This window comes from Ranitomeya variabilis, chromosome 4 (genome assembly GCF_051348905.1).
Source record: "Ranitomeya variabilis isolate aRanVar5 chromosome 4, aRanVar5.hap1, whole genome shotgun sequence".
NCBI classification, from domain to species: domain Eukaryota; kingdom Metazoa; phylum Chordata; class Amphibia; order Anura; family Dendrobatidae; genus Ranitomeya; species Ranitomeya variabilis.
Genome location: NC_135235.1, coordinates 282029238 through 282043543, shown reverse-complemented (window position 1 = coordinate 282043543; position 14306 = coordinate 282029238). Strand labels below are relative to the sequence as shown.

The 14306-nt window shown below is 44.2% G+C and overlaps 1 protein-coding gene and 1 long non-coding RNA gene across 7 annotated transcripts in view; one reads left to right on the top strand and one right to left on the bottom strand.

The window, feature by feature from the left end:
• The window catches only part of LOC143768828 (uncharacterized), a 252489-nt gene that overhangs the window by 32005 nt on the left and 206178 nt on the right, over nt 1–14306 (bottom strand). The window lies entirely within an intron of this gene.
• Nucleotides 1–14306, top strand: part of LOC143764458 (uncharacterized) — a 243780-nt gene that overhangs the window by 80225 nt on the left and 149249 nt on the right. The window contains exon 2 of the long non-coding RNA XR_013213202.1: nt 10403–10529. This is a non-coding gene — a long non-coding RNA (uncharacterized LOC143764458). The remainder of the gene's footprint in view (nt 1–10402; nt 10530–14306) is intronic.

The window sequence follows — 14306 nt, the reverse complement described above, 5'->3', positions numbered from 1 at the left end:
ATGACAGTATAAAGTTTAATAAGACAAAAACAAAAGGGCATTAAAAATCTTGAAGGCCGAGAATACAGAATTTGCAAGATAAAGATCTCAATAAGAAATGTAAAAACAAAATCAAGCTAGCAAAGTTATCTATAGAGAAACAAATTGCCAGCGACATTATTTATAAAATGTTTTGGATTTTATTTTAGAGGAATGCCAAAAAGAAAAAAAACTAATGGTATTAGCCCCTAAAAAGACAATAACAACAAGCTAATTATAGAGGACAAAAAAGGCTGAGATATTAGTCACTTTTCATCAATGAACTGTCTGTTCCAGGGATCTTTCAACAAGCCAAAAATCCAAACTTCACCCAGGGCCGGCGTCAGCACCCGGCGGACCCGGGCAAGTGCCGGGGCCCTGACAAGACAGGGGGGCCCACTCACACAGTCATACATCCATCTGGCCGCTTAACCCTTTCTACCCTTTCAATTTGCCCTGCTTGGCACAAGCATCTTCTCAGTCAGTGCAGGGCCAGGCACATAGGGGTTAAGGACACAGCCAGCGTGACATTGTGGGCGGAGAGTTCTCCTGCTCTGCTCTCCTGGCTGCCTGCAGTGCTGAACTAATCAGGCACAGGCAGATTCCGGACTGGAGGAGCTGCTACCGGCACCTGAGTGAGTGCCATGCTATATCGCTGTATATTCTGACAGTCTGGGTGACCTGGGGCGGCCATGGGCTGGGCGGCTGCAGCTGATAGATATAGATATAGATATAGATATAGATATATATATATATATATATTTACACTACAGCAGCCGCCCAGCCCAGGCCCCCAGCACAGCCTGTATAGATACAGTGTATATAATATATATACACAGGACAGGTGCTGGGGGCCTGGGCTGGGCGGCTGTTGAAGTATATACACTGCACAGTACCTCTCCCCTGTATATATACACCGCACAGTACCTCTCCCCTGTATATATACACTGCACAGTACCACTCCTCCTGTATATATACACTGCACAGTACCACTCCTCCTGTCCTGTATATATACACCGCACAGTACCTCTCCCCTGTATATATACACTGCACAGTACCTCTCCCCTGTATATACTATACACCGCACAGTACCTCTCCCCTGTATATATACACTGCACAGTACCACTCCTCCTGTATATATACACTGCACAGTACCTCTCCCCTGTATATATATACACCGCACAGTACCTCTCCCCTGTATATATACACTGCACAGTACCTCTCCCCTGTATATATACACTGCACAGTACCTCTCCCTTGTATATATACACCGCACAGTCGCACAGTACCTCTCCCCTGTATATATACACTGCACAGTACCACTCCTCCTGTCCTGTATATATACACTGCAGAATTTACAATAGCTATCACTCATGTAAGAAGTGAAATCTGGCATTGTACTCTACCTATATTTCTCTGCTGTATCTGGGCATCATGAATCGTGGTATGTGTTAAAGGGGGGGGGGGGGCACTGAGACTTTCGCCCGGGGCCCTCAAAAACCTGGAGCCGGCCCTGACTTCACCACTTGATACAACTAATTTAAAACACAAGAAGTACACCTAGGTCTGAGCTAATGAAACATTGACAATTCCCCCAGCCCAGATGGCAGTTGTCTACGCATATTGAGGAAACACAGGTATTACATACCTGGTAATGTGTTTTTTCATGAGACATGACGGCACCACGAGAGAGAGGGGATCCGCCCATCAAGGACAGGAAACCTTCAAGATAAAAGGGGCGGCTCCTCTCTCCACATCAGTTGTTTTACAGAGTACGAGAGGAACTCCGCTGGTTAGTGTACACATAAATAATACATCCTATACGGTTCTATTCACCGATACCCCAGGGAGTGTATAATACAAATAATGCTAATAATGCACCCAACTAATGGCGTGATCAAAAGGGTGGGAATATAAGGGTGCCGTCATGTCTCATGAAAAAACACATTACCAAGTATGTAATACCCGTGTTTTTCCATCATACATGATGGCACCACGAGAGAGTTACAGAGATTTGTATTCTCTTTTAGGGAGGGATCACTGCTTGTAACACTCTTCTCCCAAATGTGAGATCAGAGGTAGCAGATAGGTCTAGCCTATAATGCTTAAAAAATGTAGACGGAGAGGACCAAGTGGCCGCCTTACAGATTTGGTCGATGGTAGCATCTGCTCTCTCCGCCCACGATGTCGCCATGGCCCTCGTGGAATGGGCTTTCAGACCCTGTGGAACAACCCTGCCTGCACTACTATACGCTAGAATAATGGCCTCTCTCACCCATCTAGCTATAGTCTGTTTTGAGGCTTTAAGGCCCTTCCTTGAACCCTGGAATGAAACAAATAAAGCCCTCTGTTTCCTCCAGGATTTTGTACTCTCTAAATACTGTAGGATACATCTCCTGACGTCTAGGCAATGGAGTCTCTCCTCTTTCTTGTTACTAGGATTGGGACAGAAAGAGGGTAGGGTTATGTCCTGAGCCCTATGGAATCTCGATACCACTTTGGGGAGATATACCGGATCTAATTTTAACACAACCCTATCGTCCATAATTTGTGTGTAAGGGGGGGGTTAGCTGACAACGTGTGTAAATCCCCCACCCTACGGGCCGATGTAAGTGCCACTAACAAAGCTGTCTTTAATGTCAGTACTTTATCTGATGTTGTATTTAACGGCTCAAAGGGGCTTTCTGGCAAAGCTGTTAACACTAAATTTAGATCCCATGGTGGAGGAGTAGGGGATGGAACAGAGTCAGCTCTACTACAGGCTCGGATAAACCTCACCACCCACCTATTGCTTTCCAGGTCACAGTTGAATAAGGCTGCTAAGGCTGAAATGTGTACTTTGAGGGTACTAACAGCTAACCCCAGATCTAAGCCCTTTTGCAGGAACTCCAGTATTGCCACTATCGGGACCTCCCCTTCCCGTATTGGCCCTGAGCTGGACAGGAATTTCTTCCATATTCTCCCATAGATCTTGGTCGTTACTGGTTTTCTGCTACTGAGCAAGGTGGCTATTAAACCAGCTGAGAACCCTTCTTTCTCTAACAACGACCGTTCAAATGCCAGGCTGTCAAATGTAGCCCAGAATTCTGCGGGTGGTTGAAGGGACCCTGTGTTAGAAGGTCCTGGTCTTCCGGGAGAACCCACGGGTCCATCACTGACATCACTCTCAGCCAGTAAAACCATGGTCTTTTCGGCCAGAAGGGAGCCATTACAATCACTCTGGCCTTGTCCTCCCTGATCTTCCTCAGAACTGCTGGGATTAGACATATCGGTGGGAAGGCATACAGGAGTCCTGACGTCCATTCTATGCTGAAGGCGTCTACTGCCAACGGCCTGTCTGCTGGGTTCAGGGAGCAGAATTTTTGAACTTTCTTGTGGCTTTTGAGGCAAAGAGGTCTATACTGGGTCTTCCCCACATGTGTATTATCCGTTGAAAAATTGACTTTTTTAGGGACCATTCCCCTTGCCTGAAGTGGTTCCTGCTTAAAAAGTCTGCCTTTATATTGTCCACACCTCAAATATGCAGGTCCGATAATGAAAGGAAATGCCTTTCGGCTAGAGACACGAGTCTTGTGGTTATGTGCATCAGTGACCAAGAACGGGTGCCCCCTGGTGGTTCACGTATGCGACCGCTGTTCGGTTGTCCGATAGGACTCTCACATGATGCCCTGTCAAGTGTGGAAGTAATCTCTCTAGCGCCTTTTCTATTGCTAGGAGTTCCCACTCGTTTTAGGATAGATTTTTCTCCTCTTGAGCCCAGGGATCTTGGACCCATAGTGTGTCTGAGTGAGCTCCCCACCCCCATGGACTGGCATCCGTCGTGATTACTTTGGAGGCTGTGAATGTCCAGGGAACTCCTCTCGGAGACGACTATCTGTAACCACCATCTGAGTGATTGGAGTACAGAGAGTGGGAGAATGAGCTTCTGCTCTAGCTGTCCCTGAAGTTCCAGGTCGTTCTGCAGCACATACCACTGCAGTTCTCTTGCATGGAACTGGGCCAATTTTACTGCCGGTATGCAGGAGGTTAGGGACCCTAATACTGACATGGCTTTTCTTAAAGTCATCTCTGGTTTTGTTAATGTTGTCATAATCATTTGTTTGATTTTTCCCTCCTTTTCTTCTGGAAGGCGTCACTCCTGTGCCACGGAGTCTACCGTTATCCCCAGGAAATTCTGGACCATTGCTGGCTCTAGTTTTGATTTCTTGAGGTTTAGTTGCCATCCCAGTGTCTGTAGAGTGTCCATCACTATCCTGACCTGCTCCTGACAGCGAGAAAAGTTCTTCCCCACTATCAGGAAGTCGTCCAAGTAGGGTATTATCAAAGTGTCTTTTTCTCTGAGATGTGCTGTGACCTCTGCAATCAGCTTTGTAAATACCCGTGGGGCTGTTGCTATCCCAAAGGGCAGAGCCCTGTACTGAAAGTGACGCAACTGGGACCCCATCTGAACTGCCACTCTGAGAAACTGACGATCTTGTTGTCTGATTGGGACGTGATAATAAGCGTCCTTGAGGTCGAGGACGGACATGTAACACTGGGGATATAGAAGTTTCACCGCTGATTTTATGGTTTCCATCTTGAATGATGGTATTACAAGAAATTTGTTGAGGCCTTTTAAATTTATTATTGTCCTCCAAGAATTGTCTGTTTTTTTATGAGAAAAAGGGGGGAATAAAATCCTTCCCTCTATTGGAACTTCTTCCAAGACGTGCTTGTCTAGGAGTGATGTTACTTCTCCTTCCAGACTGTCTTGTTTCTCTTGGGAGGACTGTACCGGGGTCTGCATATATCTTTTTGGAGGCCAGTGGTGGAATTTTAGTTTTAGGCCTGATCCTATGATCTGTCGGATCCATACGCTGGATGAGATCCTCTCCCAGGCTGGAAGGAAGTGAGAGAGCCTCCCTCCCACCTGAGAAGGACCGTCACTGGGAGGGTTTCTTGGTGTCTCTGGGGGACTTGCCAAAAAAGAAGCCCTTTCCTCCCCTGGGTCGCTTGTCCAGGTTGCTCCTGTTTCGGTCTCTATACTGCTGCCTTCGGAATTTTTGGCCTCTCCGAAAGGAGCGACGAAAGGGCTGAAATGGCTGTTTTGGAAAGTTTGTCTTTTTGTCACCGGCTTTCTCTAACACCTTGTATAATGCCGGCCCAAACAGGAAGTTCCCCTCACAAGGCAAAGAGCAAAGCTTCATCTTTGCCTGAGTATCTCCTGGCCAGCATTTAAGCCATACGGCACGGCGTCCTGTGTTGGCTAAAGCTGCTGACTTTGCTGTCAGCCTAGCCGAGTCTGCTGATGCTTCAGCTAGAAACACTGCCGCTGCTCTCATGGTTGGTATTGCCTCTAGGATAGTCTCTCTGGGAACTTTTTGTTCTACCTGTTCCTCCAGGTTGTCTATCCAGATTTTAAGGGATCTGGCTACACAAGTGGCCGCGATAGCTGGCCTTAGTGCTCCTGCCGAGGCTTCCCATGCTGTTTTCAGGGAACTGTCCACCTTCCTATCCAGAGGTTCTTTTAGAGAACCTAGATCCTCGAATGGCAGGGAGGATTTTCTGGCAACTTTTGAAATTGCCACATCAATTTTCAAGGCTCTATCCCAAGATGAGGACGCCTCCTCTTCAAAAGGATATCTTCTCTTTAGGGAGGAGGTTATTTGGGACCTTTTTTCTGGTTTTTGCCATTCCCTCTTAATCAGTTATTGTAGCTGTTCATTAATAGGGAATGACCTCCGTTTTTTCTTTTGTAGACCACTGAACATAAGTTCTTGGGCTGTCTTTTTGGCCTTCTCGTCTACCAGCCCCATGGTAGAGCGAACAGCTTTTATAAGCTTATCCGTAGCCTCTGCTGGAAATGCATCCTCCTCCTCTGAGCTACTATCTGAGCAGCGGGCTGTATCTGAGTCCCCCTCTGACTCCGAGGAATCCCTTTGGGATGCTACTGAGGGGCTGGATCTGTCCCTAGATCTGGCATCCGTGTCAGCTGTCTGTAATGCTTTTACGGACCTAGAGACTTCGGACTGGATCAGAGATCTTAGGCTGTCCGTAAAGGAGGGTGTTTCCTCCGCCACAGTCTTGTTGATACACTCCTGACACAGTCTTTTACCCCAAGATATCTTTAAAGGCCTTTTACATAAGGGACATTACTTATTTTTAGTTTTTGCCTTATACTTTTTGGGGACCTCCTATACTCCACCCCCCAATGTATGTAAGAAAAGAGGGGAGAGACGGAGATAAGAGAAAAGAACAGACATTAGCGTGCTGGACTTTCTCGCAGTTCACTCACCACTCGGACGCTTTCAAAGTACGGGTATCGGATCCGGAGGTTGGCTGGTTTTCTCCGTGTCTCCCAATGAGACTAGGGACCCCTCCTTGGCATGGCGATCCGTCCGTACGCTGTCCGAGCGGCTTCTGCTGCTGCCATGGCGGGTCTGGCTCTTTTCACTTGAGCGAGACCGCCTTTCCTGCATCTCTTGCTGTGGCATCAAATGCTCTGGTGAAAAGCTCTCCATCTTACACACTACCACGTAACAAGAGTAGTCACCTTCAACCTGGCCTAGTTTAGTGACACACGCCGGCAGCACTTCTGGCTCGTTTAAATAGATTCACTTCCCCCTTTTTTATTTTTATGGATCACCTGGTTGATCCTGCCATTACTGGTCGCTTCAGTAGTTAGGTGCATATGCGCACCTGTCATGATTTGATTACCTGGCTGATCGTGCCTGCACCACTTCCGGTGCTCATAGATGCAATCAATCACCTGGTTGATCCTACATCTGCCGGCCGCTAGCGCAACGCCTGCTGTTGTGAACTCTGTTTTCAGGCTCCCTCTTGTGGTCACAGGTGGTATTGTGTGACTTTTGTTTTGGGCTCCCCCTGGTGGTTTTGTTTGTTATCCTGCGGGTCTGTGGCTGATCAGATGCCTCGTTATTCACTGGGAGTTTCCTATTTAGCTCTGTTTCACTTCCACTTGTTGCCGGCTGTCAATGTACTCACTGCTATTCTGATTACTCCTGATTATCTTCGGTTTCAGTCTCTTCAGGAGAAGCTAAGTTCTGTTTAATTATTTTTTGCTCATCAGTCTGCAATATGATTTCTGTGTATGATGAGTTTAGTCCAGCTTGCTAATATGTGATTTCTTCTGCTGGTTTGCTCTGGGGTACAGAGTTGCTTCCCCCGCACCATTAGTTGGTGCGGGGGCTCGAGCGATCTCTGCGTGGATATTTTGAATAGGGTTTTTAATTGACCGCACAGTTCCCTTTCTATTTTCTGCTTTCTAGTGTTAGCGGGCCTCATTTGCTAAATCTAATTTCATCTCTGCGTTTGTGCTTTCCCCTTAACTCACCGTTAATATTTGTGGGGGGCTATTCTATATCTTTGGGGTCATTTCACTGAGGCAAGTGAGGACTTTCGTTCCCTCTAGGAATAGTCAGTTTCTCAGGCTGTGAAGAGACGTCTAGGATTTTCAGGTAACATTCCATGGCTGCCTATAGTTGTTTGCGGATAGGATTAGGTTGCGGTCAATTCAGTTACCACTTCCCCAGAGTTTGTAGTCGGTTTAGTTACTTAGCTAGTCCTACTTGCGATCCTTGCCACTAGGATCATAACAGCCTGCGCTGTATAATCATGTCAGAGCGCGCACCCGGCAACCACTTCCAGTGCGCGCTATTAGAGCCACCATTTACCTGGCTGATCCTGCCATTGCCGGCCACCCAGCGCGACAGGTCCCAGAACAACCACATTACATCAGACTTACCACGCAGACTCCCTCTGCGACACATATCGGCCATTCACAACAATGCCAGTCACTGTTTCACCACTATTATCACAACAGATATGCCTCATGCATATCCCAAGGAGCACACACAGCGCCCCCTAGCTGCCACAGGGGTCACTGCATCACAGGGCATTATAACAGATGACCTGTAGAAATATATTGCAGAGAAAAAAAAATGACAACCAGCATGGATTCAAGATAGATAAGTCATGTCTTACCAACATGTTAGGTTTCTATGAAGAGGCAAGTGCAAATCTGGATGTTGGTAATGCAGCTGATGTGATTTATCTGGACTTTGCAAAGGCATTTGATACTGTCCCACATAACAGCCTTATACTGAAGCTACAGAAGCAAGGACGGGAGGAAATTTTATGCAGGTGGGTAAGGAATTGGGTAAAGACTGGAAACAAAGTCGTCGTAAATGGTATGCTCTCTAAATGGGATATAGTCAACAGTGGGGAATCACAGGGATCTGTGCTAGGACCAATTCTTTTTAAACTCTTTATTAATGACCTTGTGGATGGGATTAAGGCTGCTGTCACACTAGCAGTATTTGGTCAGTATTTTATATCAGTATTTGTAAGCCAAAACCAGGAGTGGAACAATTAGATGAAAATTATAATGGAAACATATGCACCACTTCTGAATTGATCACCCACTCCTGGTTTTGGCTTACAAATACTGATCAAATACTGATAGTGTGACGGCAGCCTAAGAGTAAAGTATGTCTTTGCGGAAGACACCAAACTATGTAGGGTATTAAAATCTCTCCTTGATATTACAATATTTCAAAACGATCTGGATAACATGTCTGAATGGGCAAACACTTGGAGATTTAGTGTTGATAAATATAGAGTAATGCACCTTGGATGGAAAAATCATATTGCTGCATATACAATAAATGGGAATGTACTGGGGACTATAGAACAGGCGAAGGACAATTAAGATGAGCAGCAGTAGTCAATGTCAAGCAGCAGCCGCAAAAGCAAACAAAATTTTAGGGTGTATAAAAAGAGATACAATCCTGTGATCCCAACGTATCGATATCCCTTTATAAATCACTTGAGAAGCCACATCTAGAATATGGTAAACAGTTTGGGGCTCAACATTTTAAAAAGGATATTCAGAAGTTAGAGTCAGTTCAAAGGCGGAAACTAGATTATTACAGGGGATGGAGGCCGCTCAAATGATGAGAGGTTGGAAAAATTGGGCTTGTTTAGCTTAGAAAAAAAAAAGAAAAAGATGCCTGAGAGGAGGAGATCTCATTTACAAGTACATGTGCTTCTCACAAAATTAGAATACCATCAAAAAGTTAATTTATTTCAGTTCTTCAATACAAAAAGTGAAACTCATATTATATAGAGTCATTATACACAGAGTAATCTATTTCACGTGTTTATTTCTGTTAATGTTGATGATTATGGCTTACAGCCAATGAAAACCCCGAAGTCATTATCTCAGTAAATTAGAATACTTTATAACACAAGCTTGAAAAATGATTTTAAAATCCGAAATGTTGTAAACTGAAATGTATGTATGAGGATGCTCAGTACCTGATTAGGTCTTCTCCCACTCCCAAATTCATTATTATGCTATCACGGATTTATAATGAATGAGGGGGACACAGGACAGGAACTACGGCTATGGGCACACATTCAAGATCTGCAGCAGCAAATTCTGCTTCATATCCTAATGTGTTGACAGAAAGAAAGTTGCTCAAAATCAATTTTTTTAATTATAGAAAAAAAAAAAAAAAAAAAAAAAAAGAACGGCACTCCTTAGACAAAAAGGAGGTGCATGGATCGGGTCACAACCATTACGATACAAAATATGTGGAATCTGGAATTCTCAAAGGGGCTAATTTTTATTGCAATCAATAAATAGTGCATCAATATATAACGTTTCGGTCTAGCTGACCTTCATCAGATATACACTAGTAGCATAGAATTTCATAAATTGACAGATTGACAGCCATTGCGACGGACGTCGCACCACGATACTGCACTAGGCATTCCTGCTTACCAAGCACAGGGGCTGCCATTTGAAATTTAAACAGCCGGAGTCTAATCTTCAGACATTTATGAAATTATATGCTACTAGTGCATATCTGATGAAGGTCATCTAGACCGAAACATTATAAATGGATACACTATTTCTTGACTGCAATAAAAATTAGCCTCTTTACAAAATATATGGAATACAGAATTCTCAAAGTAAATGTTTTGCCTTTTTTTTTACATGCTTTTCTTGCATATTTTCCACATTCAATAGTATGGGTGAAATACGCTGCAAGAATAGACAATCTGCAAGGAAAAAATAAGCAACGTGTGCATGACACTTCCGGGATTCTCATTCACTTCGTTTGTACTGTAAAACCTTGCGCACTCTGTGTGCACACAGCCTTACAGTTAATTGGGGAAAGTCACAGAGACTGAATAATTTATATTTATTGGGCGCCGGCAATTATAGTTAATGGGGGGCACAGTGCTCCTGATCGCTTTATATTTTGATTGGTGCGTGGCTAATAGCATATTAACCATGGGGTACATATCTATAGTCAGGAGCGCAGTGTGGGGGAGACATGTATGTATACAATATATATGACCTTGTTATTTTCAGGACTGCGGTGATCATCATGACGAGTCATGCCTGGGAGATGTCGACATTAAGGTCTGAACAGATGGAGAAGAAGCAGCAGAAAATTATTAATCAGATGAGACGTCAGTCATAAGTTCCTGGATGTACGGTAAATATTATTCTGTATTTGTTCTGTATAACTTGGAGGGATAATTTTATTTGTAAAATCCTTTAAGCTGCATTCTCACATTCGTGTGATAGGTCTGTGTGATGCCAGATTTTTTATTTATTTATTTTTTAAATCGGACGGCACACACAGACCCGTAGGGTTTTATAGATCCTTTCACACATCTGTGAAAATCACAGCTCTGAGAATGAGATCCGTGAGGGTCAAAGAATGCTTTGTTCTGATACGATTCTGAGTATCAGTAAGACATGACCAATGTGTCTGTAAAAGCAGGCAGCACACAGACACTGCACATGGATACAGGAATATAGCCTTATTATGTGCAGTCCCTTAGTATATAATGTGCTCACTTATTAGGTATTACCCCGTCCTTAGTTACATAGTTTCCTCTTTTATTATGTAGAACAACATCCCTTATTATGTACCATCCTCTCTAGTTATGTATAGGGCAGCCCCTGGCTATGTACATGTCTGTCAATTACATCACATATTTTTGTTATTCACAGCACCCTCTCTTTATATCTAACGAGAGGTCTATATAATAAAATGACTACTGGTGGAGGAGCACCTGACCTGTCCATCAACCGCCTCCATTAGAAAAGAAGCTTTCCCATGATCCATCAGCAGTCATTGCATTATATAGCCAACAAGAGAGGACAATATGTAATAAAAAACATGGTGCAATAAATAATCTGATGTGTAAGGTACGGTGCTGTACATAACAAAAGGGGGCACTGTGTAATAAAGGAAGGCAATATACATAAAGGACAGCATGCTATATATAGATTTATGTGGCTATATATCTGTAGCTTTGTCACCATAGAAGGAGAGGGCCCAGACATTTCTTGCACAGAGGACCCTAAGCTGTCAGTGTTCGCCCCTGTGCCCATACATTGTGCTCCCTTACAGTTTAGTGCCCCCATATATTGTGCCCAGCTTGTTATTCTAGAGACATGCACCCCGTAAATTGTGAAATGCACTCTCCCGACTACAATAATGGCAAACATATGGCCGCTTACTATAGTTTAGGCACAGTGGAGCTCAGAAGGATATGGACATTTGGATGCACAGATTTCACTGGGTTTTATTTTAGATGGTTGGAGCAGTGTTGCTTTCCAGTCTTTGTTTTACCAGTAAGGCTGCTTTCACACTAGCGTCGGTACGGGCCCGCCGCAGTGCGTCGGGCCGACGTACCGACGCATGCTGTGAAAGAAATGCCCGACGTGGGCAGCGGAAGCAGTGTTACGACACTTCCGCTGCCCCATTGCAAGGTCCGGGGAGGAGGGGGCGGAGTTTCGGACGCGCATGCGCGGTCGAAAATGGCAGACTCGACGCACAAAAAAGCGTTACATGTAACTTTTTTGTGGCGGCGGTCCGCCAAAACACAACACAACCATCGCACGACGGTTGCGACGTGTGGCACTGCGTCACAATGCGTCGCTAATAAAAGTCTATGGAGAAAAAACGCATCCTGCGGGCAACTTTGCAGGATGCGTTTTTTCTCCACAATGACGCATTGCAACGTGCAGTGCCCGACGCTAGTGTGAAAGTAGCCTAACGTGGGAATCTGCTATGTTTCCAGTGACAGACCTTTGTGCGGGATGGTTTTGTGAAAATAAATTAGGGTTTTTATTGGTAACATTTTGGGGTACATAACATTTTTTGATCGCTTTCAGTATAGGGCTGGGATCACATAATTGTGTTCTACGCTGAGCACTTACGTTTCCATGTAAAACCCACCAAAATGCGATTCAGACAATACTGACGGAACCACGCACCATGAGTCAGATGGAGACGCCTTGGACTGTTTGCAGTCTGGTTCCGTTGACTACCATCTCTTTAGGCGTTCACAGAATGGTGGTCGACCAGACTTGTGCGCTAATAAGACACTCAAAATAACCTGACACCACTGGAACAGAAACCAGACAGAGTGCAAAGTGACTCCATCTACATCATTATACTGAGTAATTCAGAAAGGGATTTTGACTAAATCAGGTTTTTTGTGATTTACACGGAAACCTCAACGTAAGCGCTCAGCGGAGAGCGCAGGATAAATGGAAGCAGAACCTTGTTCTGATTTTTGGGAGGCACAATGAATAAATAGACAGTGCGAGAACAGTTATTTTTATTTTTGCGCGGTTCACCGTGTGGTACAAGTGATAAGACTTCTTTATTCTTCAGGTCGGTGCGATTACAGCGATACCAGATTCATATTTTTTTTATGTTTTGCTTGCCATCACGCAGTAAAAATGTTTGTTTCTTTTTTTAATAAAAAATATTTTTTGTTGCCATATTCTGAGAGCTGTAACCTTTATTTTTGGCGAATAGAGCTGTATGAGGACTTATTTTTTGCATGACAAGTTCTGGAGATTTTTTGGTATTTTGCGGTACATAACTTTTTATTCAGATTTTTTAGGATGCAGAATGAACAAGAAACATCAATTCAATTATCGTTTAATTTTTTTTGCTTATTTGCACGGTCACCGTGCGATAAAAGATGAAAAGACCAGTTTGCTGGGTCTGAATGATTATAGCGATACCAGATTTAAATACCGTAGTTGTTATGCTTTACTACTTTTACAAAATAAAAACAATATTTTACAAAATAAAAACAATATTTTACAAAAACCGATTTGTTTTTGCATTGCCATATTCTGAGAGCTGTAACTTTTTAAAATGAATTTGTCATCCCCTTGGACATATTGAACCTATTATAATGGGCATAAATGTGATAGAAATGTTAAACTACTTCTACCTGTATGTCTTAGGCTGCCGTCACACTAGCAGTATTTGGTCAGTATTTTACATCAGTATTTGTAAGCCAAAACCAGGAGTGGAACAAATAGAGGAAAAGTATAACAGAAACATATGCACCACTTCTGCATTTATCACCCACTCCTGGTTTTGGCTTACAAATACTGATGTAAAATACTGACCAAATACTGCTAGTGTGACGGCAGCCTTATATATTTGCTGTCTTGTTGAGAAATCGTATACTTTCTGTATGCTAATGAGCTCTTCCAGGCTCCGGGGCATGAACTGTTATCACCTGTATGCCCATATTAAAGGGAACCTGTCACTCCTTATCGATTAAACAAAAATTAATTGTTTTCTTGGACAAAGGTCTCTCTACATGTTCAATGGGGTGGACTTGCCATCGGTGCAACCACTGCAGCTGAACAAGGATCCAAGATGTAAGAAGGCCACTACCACCTCCAAAGCAGGTGCAATTGTGCATTATCATGAGCTGTTGGACTGCAAAGGGCCAATAGACGGTTCTTACACAGGGGCCCTCATCTGTCTGTGTCAACCCCTGCATCTTTAAAGGGAACCTGTCACCCCCAAAATCGAAGGTGAGCTAAGCCCACCGGCATCAGGGGCTTATCTACAGCATTCTGTAATTCTGTAGATAAGCCCCCGATGTATCCTGAAAGATGAGAAAAAGAGGTTAGATTATACTCAGCCAGGGGCGTTCCCGCTGCGGTCCGATGGGAGTCGCGGTCCGGTCCGGGGCCTCCCATCTTCTTACGATGACGTCCTCTTCTTGTCTTAACGCTGCGGCTCCAGCGCAGGCGTACTTTGTCTGTCCTGTTGAGGGCAGAGCAAAGTACTGCAGTGCGCAGGCGCCGGGAAAGGTCAGAGAGGCCCGGCGCCGCCCAGGTTCGATTTTGGGGATGATATATACCCTATTTAAGGGAACCTATGTCCCAGGGGGTGACAGATTCCCTTTAAAAAAAAGTTTCCGAATGAGACATGTTT